Below are 16557 nucleotides of genomic sequence, written 5' to 3' on the forward strand. Positions count from 1 at the left end.
CCCCCCCCAGCCGTGGTTTCAGAACAGGCTTCTAGCAGTTTGTAGCCGTGGGATCCTGGGCAGCAACGGTGAGAACCATTCACAAGCTCACCTTGTGTCAGACTCAGACGTCTGCGTGTGCTTCCTGTGTTCTGTCTCATTTAACCCAGTGAGGGGCATTACCCCAGCCCTTGGAGAAGGACCCCGACCCTCAGAGCCGTCAGGGGCACAGTGTAGCAGCTTTGCAAGGGGTCAACTAGCCTTGCTGACTATGTTTCTTATCTTTTTGTTTTTTAAGAGAGATTTTTGCTATAGGGCGCATGCACTCACTGGAGAGACAGAGAGATACAGAGAGACAGAAAGCAAGAAATCACCTCCCACGGGGGATGGCTATGCCACAATCCCTTCTCCTCCATTCTCCTCTCGGGATTTTGGGCACACATTCATACGCACCTGGTGTGAGTTTCAAACCGCCAGGTCCAGGAGCCAAACTGCGTTCAACTATGTGGGAGTCCAGCAACGTAATCATTAAGCCATTTGCTAGTCCCTGTTTCTTATCATTTCTATTCTGTATGTTTCTGGTGAGAATCTCCTAGCGGCTCAGCCTGAGTGAACCCTCCGATGCCCACGACAAAGTTTCCACAGTAAGTTAGCAATGGAGCTGGAATTCACAATGGGTCTGCCTGTCCCTTCATTCTCTATTTTCCCTTCATTCTCTATGATCGTACTCTGACGATCATAGCTAACACTCACACCGTGATATGTCATGTTATATGTTAGCTCATTTAATCTCCACAACCAAACTTTAAGGCCCTTTCTTTTATCATCACAATTCTTGGCAGACAAACCAAGCCACGGAGATGTTAGGCCATTCCCTCATGGTCATATAACTAAGTGGGAGATCTGAGACTCAAATTTGGCTACATCGTTCATCTTTTCATCTTTTCTTTTTTTTACTCTGTCACATTCATCTGTTTCTCAATTCTAATATGCTATAACTTAATGTCTAAGCCTCCATTTTTCTTATCTGTAAAGTGGGGAGAATCATACCTGATACACAAAATGATTGTGAGAATTCAGTGTGAGAATGTAGTTAGAGGGACGTGGGAAAGTGAAGGAACAGGAAGTCGGTTTGCTCTCTCTTCTAAAGCAACTGAAAAGCTAGGTAAAATATATGTAACAATAGTTTTCAGACTCTGAACATCAGCACAAAAATAGCAATCCCTGAGAGGGGAGGAACTAATGAGGTGAGCCCTACGGGTGTCAACTTCTACCTGGGGAGTTTCCAGGCTGCAGCACATGGAGGAGGATCCCAGCTGTCTCCCCAAGTTGAGGAGACAGGGCAGTGAGTCTGGGAGGTGACAGCACTGGAGTTCACTGGGCAGAGAACTGGAGAAAACATAGCTTCAGAGAAAGAGAGCTTCAAAGCGCTGACGAGTGCCCACGTCTTCATCTGAATATCGAGCAACACTTGTACGTGAGGAAACTGCCCGAGTCTGAGGAAAGACCATCCCAAAGGAGCAGAGGAAAAAATGCCCAAAGTTCACACAGACCTGAAACAGCTTTGGCCCCTAACAACTGGAGAGGGAAACCTCATAAATAACGGGCACCAGATAGATTTCTTCAGGTGGTGTTGCTTAGTAGTGGGGAGAGGGGGGCGTGCTGATCCAGGATAACAGAACTGCAAAGCAGATGTCCCAAGGATATTCTTTTCAAATAACTTAACTGGATCCCAGAACAAAAGTTAAGAATAGTTCTAGAAATTCTAAAATGATCAGCATACAACAAAAGGAAAAATTAACAAAAGTTTATCTCACATCCAACCCCAAACTACTAAACATGCAAAGGAGCAGGAAAATACAACCAATTGTGAGGAGAAAAATTAATCAATAGAAACAGACCTCGATTCCAGCAGATGGCATAATGGCAAGACTCTCACGTAGTGGACTGCGGTTCAAGTCCAAGACCTGGCAGCTTAAAACTCATGCCAGGCACATGTGCATGCATGCCTAAAATCCCAAGAGGAGAATGGAAGAGATGGGATTGTGGTGTGGTCACCCCCACAGGGGGCAATTTCTTGCTCTCTGTCTCTCTGGCAAGCACACGCACCCTATAGGAAAACAAAACAACAACAAAAAAATCTTTCTCTCTCAAAATAAGTAAATAAAGAAAGAAAGAAAAAGAAAAGAAACAGATCTTAAAATAGCACAGAAGATATATAAAACATTAAAACAATTATGGTAGTCATATTTCATATATTCAGCGAGCTAAATTAAGCAGTAACCAAAGTTATGTAGAGATAAAAGGACAAAAGACCCAAATAAAACTTTCGCAATGTTAAAAAAAAAGTCTGAGATGAAAGATGACTCTAGATGGGATTAATAGCATTGTGACAACACTGAAAAAGGGATTCATAAATTCAAAGATATAGCAATGGAAACTATACAAAGTGAAATGCAGGGAGAACAACTTCAAGCAATCTAACATATGTGCAATTGGAGTCCTTAAAAAAAGTGAAGAGCATAAAAATATCTGGAGAAAAAAAAATTTCCAAATTTAATAAAAATTATAAATCATGTATTCAAAAATATCAACAAACACCAAGCAAGGGTGTATAATAATAAAATGACTTAAACCCAGAAATAAAGAGAAAATCCAGGGCCAGAAGGTGGCGCAGAGATGGGGTTGGCTGGATCCCATCCCAACTGTGCAGTTCAAGTCCTAGAACCGGCAGCTTGAACATTGCACCAGGCATGTGTGTAGGTATGCCCAAAATCTCAAGAGGGGAATGAAGGAGAAGGGATTGAGGCAAGGCCAAGTCCCCAGAGGGTGATTTTTCACTTTCCCTCTCTCTCTGTCTCTGCTTGTCTCTCTCTGGTGAGCACATGTGCCCTACAGCGGGAAAAAAGAGAGAGAGAGAAAATATGGGGCCAGCTTTATGGTCTGGTGGTGATGACAGCCAGATCCTACATGACCAACTGCATGGTTCAAGTCTTGGGACTGGCAGCTTGAGAAATTCACTGTGCATATGTGTGTGCGTGCCCAAAATCCTGAAAGGAGGGAGAGAGGGTGGAGAAGAGATAGCAGAATGAGCATTCTCCATGGGGGTTGGGAGAATTGCTTCCTCCTCTCCTTCTCTGTCTGTCTCTCTTTAGCACACATACCTTCTAGCACACACATACACACACAAAAAAGAAAATCTGAAAAGCAGACAGAGGAAAAAATAGAGACACATTACATACAAAAGAATAGAAACTGACAGCAGACTTCTCATTGGCAATGCTTCCAGACAGAAGACAGTGATATATCTTTAAACTATAGAACGTAAAAACATAAAAACACCACTCCCCCAAAATACCTGTCGACCTAGACTTCTATACACAGTGAAAATGCACTTGATAAAGAGATAAAGAGTTCACCAAAATAAAAATCTGAAAAAATTTATCACTAGTATATTTGCTCAAAAAAATGTTAACGGGGGGTGGAGGGGCAACAGATGGCATAATGGTTACGTCACTGAACTCCCACATAGACAACCACAGTTCGAGTCCCAGACTCAGGGCTTAAAACTCATGCCAGGCATGTGTGTGTGTGTGTGCCCAAGATCCCAAGGGGACAGTGGAAGAGAAGGGATTGTGGCATGGCCATTCCGCCGGGGGGTGATTTCTCTTTCTGTCTCTCTGGCAAGCACATGTGCCCTATAACAAAAATCTCTCTAAAAAAAAAAAAAAAAAAAAAAAAAACTCTTTAAAAAAATTGTTAAAGGAGGGCCAGCCTCATAGCACGGTGACTAAGCACTCTGCATAAGGAAATGGGTCCCACATGTCTGACTGTGGTTTGAATTCCAGCCTTGGCAGCAGGTGTGTGTGTGTGTGTGTGTGTGTGTGTGTGCATGTGTGTGGTGTGTTTGTGTGTGCACATGCCTTTAATCCTGACAGAATAGAGAAATTGAGGAAAATAATTGTGGTGTGACCACTGCTGCATTGAAGGGCTCTCTTTCTCTTTCTTTTTTTGTCTCCCCACCTTTTTGACAAGTAATGTTCCCTCTGGCAGTTAAAAAAATAAGTGTTAAAGGAAGTCCTTAGAATAGAGGGAGAAATTATGTCAGGTGGAAATCTGGATCTGCACAAAGGAATGGAGATCTCTGGAAATGTAGCCATGTGGGAAAATGTCAAATATTTTTTATTTTTAAAAGATCTCTAAAAGATAATTTATTGGTTAAAGCAAAAATAATAACAAGTGTTTTGAGTTTATAGTGTATATAGAAGTAAAACTGATGACAATATTATAACAGCTAGAAAGGGGGGAATGAAAGCATATTACTGGAAGTTTCTTATTCTATACGTGAGGTGGTATAATACTACTTGAAGGTAAATTAGGCCAAGTTAAAGATGTGTAATGTAAATCTAAAATTAACCACTGAAAAAGTAGTTAATTAAGCCAATAAAGAAGATAAAATAATAAAACCTGCAATCCAGAAAATGAGAAAAGAGAACAAACAACACATAGGACAAATAGAAAACAAATTGCAAGAAGGATCATTTAAACCCAATCATATCAATCATCACATTAAATGTAAATGATCTAAATATCATGATTAAAAGGCCAAGATTGTCAGATTGTTTATACAGAATAAGATCCAACACTACGTGGCCTGTAAAAAAAAAAAAAGAAACACCTCATTTAAATACAATGATAAAAGCAAAATCATAAATAAAGATATACTATGCTAATAGAAAGATGGAATGGCTACATCAACATTAGACAAAGGGGGTGAGCAGGTGGCAAGATGGTTAAATGCTGGGCTCTCACATGGCCAACTGCAGTCTTGGACTTGGCATCTTGAAAATCGTGCTGAGCACATGTGGGTGCATGCCCAAAATCCTAACAGGAGAATGGAGGAGAAGGTGGTGTGGCTATCTTCCTCCCACCCACCCTCTGCCCCGGGGAGGTAATTTCTCACCTTTTCTCTCACTGTCTCTCTTTGGCGAGCACACACACCCTATGGCAAAAAATAAATAAATAAATAAATAAATCTTTAAAAATTAGACGAAGATTTCAAATAAGGATTATTATCAGAGATAAAGAATGTTATTTTATAGTAATAAAGTGGTCAATTTATCAAGAAGACATAATAAACCTGAACATGTATAGGCCTAATAGCAGAGTTTCAAAACGCATTAAGCAAAAACTGATAGAATTACAAGGATAAATGGACAAATCTGTAGTTATAGTTAGAGATATTTCAATAACTCTCAATAATTGATAAAACAAGTAGGTAGATAATAAGCAAGGGTAGGTAGTAAAGTGGAATAACCCTATCAACCAACTTGACCTGATTAACATTTATAAAACACTTCATCCAACAAGAATAGAATACACATTTTTTAAGTACACACAACAATTTGCTCAGCCAGACTATATTATGACCATTTAAAATTTGTCAAAGTACGTTCTTAACCACAATGGAAATAAACTATAATTCATAAAGATACTGGGAAAATCCCCCAACTATTTGGAAACTAAATAAGACACTTCTAAGTAACCCATGAATAAAAAAAAAAACTAAATCCAAATTGACAGTAGAAAGTATTTTGAACTTAATGCAAACATAACATATTGAAATTTATATAATGCCACTAAAGCAGTACCTGGGGAACATTTATAGAACTAAATACTTATATTAGAAAAGAACAGCCTCAAATCAGTGTCAACAATTTCTACATTAAAAATCAGGAAAAGAGGAGTAAATTAAAGCCAAATCAGCGGAAGAAAGGAAATAATAAAAATCAGAGCATAAATAAGTGACGTGAAAGCATTTTAAAAAATAGAGAAAGTCAATGCAATCATGCAATTTAAAGCTGTGTGTGTGTGTTTTCAAAAGATCAAATGACTATTGAAAAAATACCAGATGGGACCAGCAGGTGGTGTGGTGGTTGAGGCACTGGACTCCCACAGTTTGAGCTGCTTGTTTTCTCATTCTCCCTGTCTCTGTCTCTCTCTCTCTCGCATGCATGCTCTGTAGCAAATTAATAATAATAGTAATGATAATTTTTAAATTAAATTAAATAAACAATTTTTTTTAAAAAGAAAGAAAAAAATATTAAATGATTAGGATACAGCAGAGCATATGTTTTGGAGTCCAACAGTCCTGATTTTAGTTAGTGCTCGGATATCATTGATGGTGTGATCTTGGTTTGCCCATGCCTCAGATTTCTCATGTATAGAAGGGAGATAATAGTACCTACCTCGAACTTTTCTGTATTGCTGATGGAAGTGCAAATGCAGGGTCCAGCAGCGGCATGTTGGTTAAGGCACTGGACTCCTGCATGATCGATATGGTTTGAGTCCTGGACTTGGCAGTTTGCTTTCTCACTTTCCCTTTCTCTCTTTCTCTGGTCAAATTTTTGAAATAATAATTAGTAAGGTGAAATAAATAATTCTAAAAAAACCCCTGAAATTGTAAACAACCCCCCCCCCCAGCCCCCGTGGATCCTAATTTGTCAGTATTCATCAAAATTTTAAATGCATTTACTCACAGTTCAGGACTTCATCCTAAAGGAAACTCTTTTCTCCATTAACAGCTCTTTCAAGATATAACTTCCAGACTATATTATTTATTTACTTATTTATTTATTTATCTATTTATTTATTTTTGAGAGGTCTTTGCTATTGGGCACATGCGCTCTCCAGAAAGACAGAGAGATAGAAAGCAATACATCAATCCCCACCCCTGAAGGGATGGACAAGCTGCAACCCCTTCTCCTCCATTCTCCTCTCAGGCTTTTGGGCACACACACACATGTGCCTGGCATGAGTTTGAAGCCAGCAGGTCTGGGATTCAAACTACAGTCGGTCATGTGGGAGTCCACCGCCTTAACCAGTATGCTACCTGCTGGCCCCCAATTCACCTATTTAAAGTGTATAACTCAATGACTTTTAGCTTATTTCCAAAGTTATGCAATCTTCACCACAATATGTTGGAAAACATTTTCACTCCCACTTCCAAATTCCGTACTCATTAGTAGTCACTCCCATTTCCTGTCATTTCCCTCAGTCCTAGAAAACCATTGATCTACTTTCTCTACACAGAGCGTTTCCTACTCTGGGCATTTCCTGTAATGGAAATATGCCCTATGTGGTCTTTTGTGATGGACTTCTTTCACTGAACATAATGTTTTCAAGGTTCATCCATACTGTAGCATGGATCAGTACTTCATTGTCTTTCATTGCTGAATAATATTTTGTTGTATCAATATACCACATTTGCCCATTCATCAGTTGATAACATTTGTATTACTTCTATTTTTAACCACTAAAAATAAAACTGCTGGGACTAGAAGATAGCGTAATGGTTATGTCCCTGGGCTTCCACCTTCAAGTCCCAGACCCGGTGACTTCAAATTCATGCCAGGCAAGTGTGCATGCATGCCGCAAATCCCAGAGGAGACTTGAGGAGAAGGGATTGCAGTGTGACCATCCACCCTGGGGGGTGATTTCTCACTTTCTGTCTGTCTCTCTCAGTCTCTCTGGGAGCACACAAATACAATCTCTCTTAAAAAATAAAAAGGAATAATACTGTTATGGGGGGCCAGCAAGTGGCATAGTAGTTACGGCACTGGACTCCCATGAGGTTGACCATGGTTCAAGTCTCATACCCAGAGGCTTGAAACTCACACTGGGTGTGTGTGTGTGCATACCCCAAATCCCAAGAGGAGAATGGAGGGGAAGGGATTGCGCCGTGGCTATAACCTCTGGGGAGGTCTCTCTCTGGGTCTCTCTGGGTCTCTAGAGAGCTCACGCATCCTGTAGTAAAAATTTCTAAAGAGAAAGAAAAGAAAAGTATAATGCTGCTATGAACATTCATGTATACGTTGTTGGGTGGGAATAGTTTTATTTCCCTTGGGTATAGCCCTAACAGTACAATTTCTTGATCAAATGAGAGCTATCTGGTTAACAATTTTTTTTAAGAGATATTTTTGCTATAGGGCGCATGCGCCATATAGAGAGGGAGCTAGAGAGCCAGAAAGCAAGGCATAACCCCCCCCCCCAGGTGTGGGGAGATGGCCACACTGCAATCCACTTTCCATTCCCCTCTAGGGATTTTGGGCACGAATGCCCATGCGCCTGGCACGCGTTTCAAGCCACTGGGTCCAGTATTCAAACCATGGTTGACCATGTGGAGTCCAGCAACGTAATCATTGTGCCATCTGCTGGTCCCATACGTTTTTAAGAACTTTGCTGTGCTATTTTATATTCCCACCAGCAATGTATGAGGATTCTAATTTCTTCACATCTTCACCAAATGTTATGGATTAAATGCTGTATCCCTCCAAAACTCACACGTTGAAGCTCTATGTGACTGTTTAGAAATAAGGCCCTTGGGGAGGTGAGAGCGCTTACAAGGCTGGGGTCACAAGTGTGGGGCCCTAACCTGACAAGGTTGGTACCCTTCTAAGAGGAAGATATTTATATACCCCTATTCATAGGAGGATTATTTATTATAGCTAAAACACGGAAACGACCAAGTGTCTATCAATGGATAAGCAAAATGTGGTATGTCCACACGTACTCAGCCTTGAAAAGGAACGATATTCTGCAATTTAAATGAAACTTGTGGACAGGGCTCCGAGTAAAACAAGCCAGTCACGAAAAGGCAAATCCTGATTCCATTTATGTGATACACTTAGAGTAATCAAACTCATTGAGACAGAAAGTGGGATGGTGGCTGCCAGGGATTGGAGGGAGGGCTATACAGGGAGTTATTTAACCGTTATGGAATTTCAGTTTTACAGATGAAAAAAGTTATGGACATGGACAGTGGTGATGATTATATATTATAAATGCATTTAATGCCGCGGAATTGTAGGCTTAAAATAAATAAGATGGCGAGTTTTATGTCCTGTGTACTTAACCACAATTAAAAAATGAAATAATAAAACCAATATAATATATTGTTTATGGCCACATTCATAAATGTAATAAAAGTATAAAGACGTGCAGTTTCAGATTAGTGGTTAACCTGAGGAGAGGGGATGGGAAGAGATGAAAGGTTTTAGCTGTGTCTTTTTGTTTTAAGGGATTTTTAAATTTGACTTTATTAATTATTATTATTATTATTATTATATTTCCAGAGAAAGACAGAGAGAGAGAGAAAGAGAAAGGGAGAAAGCAAGCCCCCAGGTCCAAGACTTGGCCATGTGGGAGTCCTGCACCCTTCATCACCAAGACACCTGTGGCCCCTAGCTGGGTCTTTAATATTTCCTTTCCTACGAATGGAGAGAGATCTGGGTTCAGAAGGTGGCATAGTGGTTACGGCACTGGACCCCCACATGGCCAACTGCAATTCGAGCTCCAGACCTGGCAGCTTGAAAATCATGCCAGGCATGAGGGTGTGTGTGCCCAAAATCCCAAGAAAAGAATGGAGGAGAGGGGGTTGCAGCATGGCCATCCTCCCTGGGGTGGGGGTGGGGGATGGGAGTGACTTCACACTTTCCTTCTCTTTGTCTTTCTCTTTTTCTCTCTAGCAAGCACATGTGCCCCACAACAAAAACAAAGACAAAAACCAAAGGGGAGAGCTTGGACGAAAATATGGCAAAATACTGTATATTTGTTAAACCAAGTGAATGAGATATATGGAAGTCAATTACATTTTTCTGCATCCTTGAAATAATGTAAATAATAATCATGAATAATTTAAAAACTAAAATTAAATTAAATCAACACAAAAAGAAGAGACACCAGAGTTCTCTCTCTCTCTCTCTGGCTCTCTCATTCTGTCTCTCCATACACATACAAAGAAGAGGTCATGGAAACTCAGTGAGTTGGCAGCTGTCTACAAGCCAGAGAGCAAGCAAGCCCTCACAAAAACCACACCAGTCATTACCTTGATCTTGGACTTCCCAGCCTCCAGAACTGTGAGAAATTTCGGTTGTTTTCGCTGCTGGTCTGTGGTGTTTGTTACAACAGCCTGAACAGATTTTTTTTATTTTAGCCATCCTAGTGGATTGAAGTTTGAGCTCATTGATTTGCATTTCTCTCATGGTTAATGATGGTGAGCACCTTCTCATGTGCTCATCAAGCATTTGTTATCTTCTTTGGAGAAATTGTTCAAATACACTGTCTAGTTTTTAAAATTGGGTTATCTTCTCTGTAGTCTGTGAAGACTACAGAGATTCTTAGAGAAAATGATGCATGTGATATGCCTGTTCATCACAACATTATTTAAAATAGCAAACAGGAGCTGGCCCTGTAGCCTAGTGGTTAAGGGAATGGACTCCCACACGGCTGACCAGTTAGACTCCGAGCCCAGCAGCTTGAAAAGTACACCAAGCCTGTGTGCATACATGCCCACAATCTCAAAAGGATGGAGAAATGAGACAAGTTTGCAGCATGACCACATCCCAGTAGGAGGTGCTCTCTCTCTCTCTCTCTCTCTGTCTCTCTCCCTCTCTCTGTCTAAGTATATGCACCCTCTGGCACTGAAAAAAAAAATAGTAGCAAATAGGTCAGAAATAACCTTGGTGTTCATCGCTAAGAATTGTGTAGTCATCCAACATAATGGAATATTATGCAGATGTGAAAAAAGAAAAGTCAAGGAGTACTTTATGAGAAGTACCCCATAATATATTGTTAAATGGAAATAAGTGAGTAAAGGAAGCACTTGTATAGTGTTCTTTCTTTTTTCTTAAGAGGAGAGGTAAAAAAGAATACATATTGCTATTTACTTCTATTTCCATAAAGAATCATTGGATGGATTCACAAGAAATTTTTAAAAGTGATTACCCATATGGTGGGAAATTGGTTGATAAGAACAGAGATGTAGCTGAGATGTTTTATTATATAATGTTATGTATTATTTTGATTTTTGAACACTTTTAAATGAGTTATTCAAAACACACACAAAAGATTTAAATGTAGAAAGTTTAAAATTCAGATGAAGTGACTAGGCCTTAGTAGGTGCTTCCTCTGGGTGTGGGCCTCATGCTTATCATGGGTACCCTTCATGACAAGATGAATCTGGGACATGGCCACACACAGTTTCAGGCTTACATCGTTCTGGATCCCGGAGGAAAGAGAAGCATTTTCTTACCTAGCATTTATAGAAAAAAATTTCAAGGAAGGACTCTGATTGGCTCTGCTTGGGTCACATGCTCAGCCCTATGGCGAGAAGCTGCAACTGAAATTTAATGTCCCATTAGAAGTACAGGAAGGGAAGCAAAGTAGGGGCTGTCACTTCTTCAAAGCAAAGAAGTGGGAGGAGAAAGGACCAAGTACAGATCAAATCAACAGGCCATCTGTCCCAGCAGGGAAAACAGACACATACGACAATTCTATAGCCAGGTATGTGCCATGTGTCAGCACACTGTGTGAGAACCGAGGAAGCAGCAGTTCGCCAGGAAGACCTCTTAGAGGTAGTGGTGCTCCTACTGAGTTTGAGGTGCTGAGGAAGAGGTCTTCAGGGCAGGGGAGGAGAAACCACAGATGGTGTTTCAGGCAGAGAACAGCACCAGGAGTACAGACCCAGAAAAGGAGGGGAGTGTTGTGGGCTTAATTGTGCCCCCTCACTCCCTGCCTAACCCCAAGCACCTCAGAATATAGCTGTTTGGAGACAAGGTCTTTACAGAGGTGATTAAGTTAAAATGAGGCCCTTAGGGTGGGCTCTAATTCAGTTTGACTGGCGTCTTTATAAAAAGAGAAAATGTGGACACAAAGACGGGTGTGCAGAGAAAAGGCCATGTGAGGACACAGAGAACCTGTCATCTGTAAGCCAAGGACAGAGGCCTCAGAAAATGCCAACCCTGCTCACACCTCAGTTGTGGACTTCCAGCCTCCAGAACTGTGAGGAAATCGGTTTCTGTTGTGTAAGCCACCCAGTGTGTGCTATTGGGTTAGGGCAGCCCCGGCAGACTAATACAGGTGGCAGGCTGTACTCAGAACTTTCCACCTTGCTGTGCTGCAAGGTGTGAGCAGGACTGGCAGGGTCCTGAGCAGGACGGGGTTCCAAGCACAGCGTAGATCTGGGGAAGCATGCAGTTTAGAGGACACAGAACCAGCTCACGTTTCCTAAGTGTCTGCCCTGCCAGACGTTGTGCTACGTTCTTTACAGGCTTTGACTCGTTGAATTCTCACAACAGTCCTGAGTGTTGTTATTGCCGCCTTGGTGCAGTAGAGAAAGCTGAGGCACAGAGGGGTTAAGTGACCTGCATGAGATCACACAGCCAGCAAGTGACCAAGGTGGGATTAGAACCCAGGTCTGCCTGATTTGGGCCCTAAGAAGGAAGGATGCTCAGGATCTGGGGGCTGCCTGGAAGTGGGTGTAAGAGGGTGGCTGAAGGGAGTATGGGCAGTGACTGAACCACCTGAGTACCAGGTGGTGCCCCAGACTTCAGGGTAATAATGTCATTTTCCCAAAATCATCAATATTTCTGGAAATACACAATGAACCTCGCTATTATTACTATTACAGATGGTCCCTGAATTACAGTGATTCGACTTCAGATTTTTTGACTTCACGATGGTGCAAAAGCCCGTGTGCATTCAGTAGAAACAGTAAAACATTCTGCAACCATTCTGTTCCACTGTCACTACAACCGTCAGTGAGTTGCGCGAGATACTCAACACTGCTCTGAAACAGGCTTCGCATTAGATGATTTTGCCCAAGTGTAGGTTAATGCAACGGTTCCGAGCACGGTTAAGGTAGGCTAGACGGGGCCAGCCGTGGCGTGGTGGTTAGCATGGCTGGATCCCACATGGCTGCCTACAACGGTTGGAGTCCAGGACCTTGAGAAACATGCCAGGAGCACACGTGGCTGTGTGTGCATACCCAGAATCCCGAGAGGAGGGAAAAAAGGAAGGGATGGCCACGTGACCATTCCCTATGGGGGATGCCTTCTCACTTTCCCTGTCTGTCTCTAACAAGCACAGGCGCCCTTTGGGAAAAATAAAATAAAACAAAAACCTGCACACACCGCGGACATCGGCCCCGACAGCAGCCCTCTACTTCACAACACACTCAGGGCTTGCGGACTCTAACACACACCCATGGGGGTGCCCTCCGTCTCACCAGGCACACAACCCCACCCCTACCCCACTTCATCTCCCTGCCCAGCCCCCATCCCACAGGCTCAACCATAGAGGAGAGTCACGTGACCAGGACAGCGTGTGGGAAGGAGCATGACCCCCGTGACCCAGCGGGTCAAAGAGGCCTGAATCTGGGGAAGCTGCAAAAGGAGGCCTGAAGCTGCAGAGGAGGCAGCCGATGAGGAGGGGTGGGCCAGGGGGACCCCGCCTGCTAGCAGGGACTGACGGGCTAAGCAACGCTGTGCAGTAGGTGCGGTGCATTAAATGCGTTTTCACTTAGGACCTTTCCACTTCCGTTGTGTTTATGGGACAGAGGTCAGGGCACGCCCCTGCAATTACAGAAGGGAAGCAGTAGGTGATGTGCTCTTTCACACTCCCAAACACACCAGCCCCTTCCTGGAGCTCACTGTGGCACAGCTTCAGTGCTTCGGGGCCCAGGCCTGCCTCCTCCAGAGAGTTCTCCCCGTGGTTGCTGCACGGGGTCTTCCGACATTTAAAACGTGACTCTGAGAACTGTTCTGCCAGGATAGGGTAGCTGACACACAGCGGGGTCTCTGTCTACACTCGCCATCTCCCTCCCTCCCTTGTCACTGGTCTAGAAACCCAGGGCATCCTTACCATCAGACCCCACAGCGTTACCACCTGAGTCTTCACTCCTCAGCACCCTTGGTCAAAGCATTACCTTCCCTAAAAGCCAGTGACAGGCAGGAGGAGTGAGTATAGACAGCAATGGATGGCAGCGCTGGGCCTCTGAGACTGTGGGTACATCCCAGGGATCCCAGTCCCCCGTGTCCAATAACTGGGTAGCCATTGTGGCCTTGGTTCAGACCGCTGTAGCCACGGCTTCCTCCATCTCTGGGGCCTGGCGTGGAACCCTGGGGCTCCTCATTTCCCCCACGTGGCATCTGCAGAGCAGGGACCAGGCACAGGCAAGGTGCGAAGGTGGTCTCCACGGCCCGCCTCGCTCCACTAAGGAGTAGGCTGACCGAGCGCCTCTTGCGGGCCAGGCCTGTGCTATGCACACCCTAGAGAAAGAAGCAGGAGGGGGACAGCCCAAGCCTGGGGGCTGGAGGCAGGGCGGGGAGGTGGCGCACCCAGGGCCCAGGCTCTCCCTCCTCCTACCAGTCTCCATGTGGTGAGGGGCGGAGAGGCCTGGTTCAGCCCCTCCTGGAAGCGGCTCTGTTGGCAGGGATGTGTGTGTGAAGAATTCCCTGCCAGAGCTTCCAGCCAGTAGCCCCCGACCACGCGCCCTTCTCCACCCATCCCTCACCCTCTCATCGTCACACATATTAAGTGAGAGAACCTGAGTGAAGCACTCAGCACTCTGGCTAGCACTGAGCGCCTGATGAATGCGAGCTGGCAGGCAGCCCCTCCCCACCTTGCCCGAGGCCTGCACACACGCGGACAGCAGCAGGACAGAGCCCTCCACTCGCACACTCCGGGACACGCCTCTCACACCCGGGCTTGCAGACTCTAACGCACACTCACAGGAGTGCCCTCTGTCACACCAGGCACACAACCCCACCGCTACCCCACTTCCTCTCTCTGTCTAGCCCCTACTCCTTTCCTCCAGCCCCCCAAAGGCTCTGGGTCCAGACGAGATCCACGTGACCAGGGCAGGGTGTGGGAAGAACTGTGACCCATGGCGCAGCGGGTCAAAGGGGCCCAAATCTGGGCAAGCTGCAAGAGGGGGCCTGAGGCTGCAGAGGAGGGTTGGGCCAGGGGGACCCCAGTCCACTCGCAGGGACTGTGGGGAGGCTGCACAGCCACGCCGAGCCTCCACGCGACCAGACAAGGCTGCAGCCCAGGGCAGGAAGGGATGTCCCAGACCATCTCAGGTCACAGCCAGGACCCTGACCTGCATGGCCCAAGGCTGCGCAAGGCCTTAGGGGCTGAGGGAGGAGGCCAAGGACTTTGCCTTCCCCTGTCTCTGCCCCAAGGGTAATGTGTAAGAGCCACGATCTCTCCCTGTCAGAGTCGGAGACAGCCGGCCTGGATACAGCGTGTGGAACCACGGGAATGGCATCCTCCGCCCGCAGGAGAGCAGGGAGGGGAGGGGCCAAGTCGGGGGTCCAGCCACACTGGGTACTATCAGCACACATATGATGTGGCTCTCTACCTAGGCTCGTAGGACACGCAGCACACACTCAGTGCCACCAGCACGCACCAACGTGGACTGTCTAAGCAGGGACACACACATCAGGCTTGATAAACATGGCCCAAGGCAACATAGACACACGCGAAGTCACACGGGGTGGCACCTTCCATACCTGCGTGTGAAAAACATACACAGCAGTTGGGAACCAGCAGTTACCGTAATGGCTATGTCGCTAGACTCCCACGTAGTCAACCGCGGTTCGTGTGTCCCGGACCCAGTGGCTTAAAACTCACACCGGGCACATGTGCGTGCATGCCCAAGATCCCGAGAGGAGAATGGAGGAGAAGGGATTGCGGCATGACCATCCCCCCTGGGGGGGTGATCTCTCGCTTTCTGTCTCTATGTCTCTCTCTGTCTGGCAAGCGCACGCGCCCTATAGCGAAAATCTCTCCAAAAAAAAAAAAGTGCACAGCAGTGCCACACTTGTGACAGCTACACACAAAGCACCCGACACACACCAGACACACATGCAAGCCAAAGCCCAACACAGCAGTTTCCCACTGCCCATGCGGATAACCCAGCAAGACCACATGCGATTTGGGATGCAGATGTGCGTGCATGCACAGGGAGACACAGCATGCACACCCCACATATGTGCTCGTGTGCGGAAGTGTCTCCTCCCACTCAGGCAGTCCTGGGTATTCCTTCCTTCTCTTCCCACACTTGTTTTCTGGCCTCTATTTCTGTCCTGTGTGTCTCCTCAAAACTTACTAGGCTAGAACCCGTCAGTGTTTAACGCTTTCCATTCCTGGCTTCTTCCCTTCACCAGGGATTTATGCACACGCACACATGAGCACACACACATACACATGAGCGCACACACAGAGCACGTGATCATGGGGATCCCCTGCGGAGCAGTCTTGGCCCCTGCCTAGTTGGAGGACTGAAAGTCAGAGCAGGGGCCTCAACAAGGAGTCCACGCAGCCTGGTCTGTGACCTGGTTCCTGTCTGGACCCACCGGAAGCCTCAGCCCATCCTCTCCGGGTGTGCCTGCCACCCACGTGCAGCCCCGGGACTCATGTGCTTCTCCCGCATCTTCGTCTTCACCCACCCGGGTCTCTGCCTAGAAAGCCCTCCCTGGTCCAGGTGTCAGTGGCTCCCAGGTTTTTCTATTCCGTTTACCAACTAAACAGTTCAAATGAAAGCTGGGTGACGGGCAGGAGGTTGCCAAGTTCTCCTTCTGTCAGTAAGGATGTTTAAAAGGCAACGGCCATCCTCGGTCCACCATCACTTTATAAAAAGGACGCTTCAATACCAACAAAGTAGGAAAGACATAATCTCAGGCTAAAGAGTAATCCTTTACATTGAATACACTTAGCTCTAATGTAAAATCCTCG

This window comes from Tupaia chinensis, unplaced genomic scaffold, assembly GCF_000334495.1.
Source record: "Tupaia chinensis unplaced genomic scaffold, TupChi_1.0 Scaffold143758_1, whole genome shotgun sequence".
NCBI classification, from domain to species: Eukaryota; Metazoa; Chordata; class Mammalia; order Scandentia; family Tupaiidae; genus Tupaia; species Tupaia belangeri.